Below are 1864 nucleotides of genomic sequence, written 5' to 3' on the forward strand. Positions count from 1 at the left end.
ACACAGGGGGACCCCAATCCATTTACCAACCCCCCAGCTCAGATGGACACAGTTTAAACACAGGGGGACCCCAATCCATATACCAACCCCCCGCCCCACAGGGACACAGTTTAAACACAGGGGGACCCCAATCCATTTACCAACCCCCCGCCTCACAGGGACACAGTTTAAACACAGGGGGACCCCAATCCATTTACCAACCCCCCACCTCACATGGACACAGTTTAAACACAGGGGGACCCCAATCCATTTACCAACCCCCCGCCTCACAAGGACACAGTTTAAACACAGGGGGACCCCAACCTATTTACTATCCCCCTGCCCCACAGGAACGCAGTTTCAACATAGGGGGACCCCAACCTAATTACTATCCCCCTGCCCCACAGGAACAATTTATCATAGCGGGACCCCTACCTATTTGCCCCTACCCACAGGGACACAGTTTAAACATAGGGGGACCCCAACCTATTTACTATCCCCCTGCCCCACAGGGACACAGTTTTAACATAGGGGGACCCCAATCCATTTACCAACCTCCCACCTCACAGGCACAATTTATCACAGGTGGACCCCAACCTATTTACCCCCCCTCCCACAACCCATATGGAAACAATTTTTATCATAGGGGGACCTGAACCTATTTACCAACCCCCCACCTCACAGGGACACAGTTTAAACACAGGGGGACCCCAATCCATTTACCAACCCCCCACCTCACAGGGACACAGTTTAAACACAGGGGGACCCCAATCCATTTACCAACCACCCCATCACAGGGACACAGTTTACACACAGGGGGACCCCAATCCATTTACCAACCCCCCACCTCACAGGGACACAGTTTAAACACAGGGGGACCCCAATCCATTTACCAACCCCCCACCTCACAGGGACACAGTTTAAACACAGGGGGACCCCAATCCATTTACCAACCCCCCGCCTCACAGGGACACAGTTTAAACACAGGGGGACCCCAACCTATGTACTATCCCCCTGCCCCACAGGGACACAGTTTAAACAGGGGGACCCCAACCTATTTACTATCCTCCTGCCTCACAGGGACACAGTTTAAACACAGGGGGACCCCAACCTATTTACTATCCCCCTGCCCCACAGGGACACAGTTTAAACAACATATAGACATATAAAAGACATTTAAAAGACATATCGTTTCTTTTTATCATTTTTGTAATGCTTTGTAATTTTTGTAATCAAACTACGCTTGTACAACTTCTATTACAATTCTACATAAATGTTCTTTAACAATTTGATGTTAGGTTATTAGATTTAATTTTTATTTCTAAATTGTATCTTTAGTTTAAATTGCTTTGCGTTTCACTATGGTATATCATAGTGAAAAGATGTAAGATCTTGTGGTCTGGCCACATGTCTAAAGTCACATAATAAAGACAAAAGATATTAAATATTTTATTGTAGCTAAATCATTTTAAAAAATTGGTCTCCGAATTGTCACACCTTTAGTATGGTGGCGGAAGTTGCCATTTTCTGATTGGTCAGTTTGAATGTCTCACATTTGGGTTACAGTCACATGGTCAAGGAAGGGATAAAATAAGATTGTAACAGTTGCTCTGTCTCTTTTATTCTCTGGCTCTTTTTCTTGGGGCACTCTTTGCCTCCTCTTTTCTTTCGACCCTATTTTAACGATCTAAGCTCATGGTCTAAAGTGCAAGGTGCAAGTGCTTTCAGGGTGTGTCCAAAACCCCTTTTGCTAGTTTAACGATGGGAAAAATGGAAAAATGACAAAAATGATTTAGGTGTGTTTTGGGCGATGCGTGCAATAAACCAAAAAGAGTCTCTACTCCTATTCCCTTTAAAAGCCTTTTGTGCTCGCGCCATGGCGGAT

Source organism: Squalius cephalus (assembly GCF_949319135.1).
Source record: "Squalius cephalus genome assembly, chromosome: 25".
NCBI classification, from domain to species: Eukaryota; Metazoa; Chordata; class Actinopteri; order Cypriniformes; family Leuciscidae; genus Squalius; species Squalius cephalus.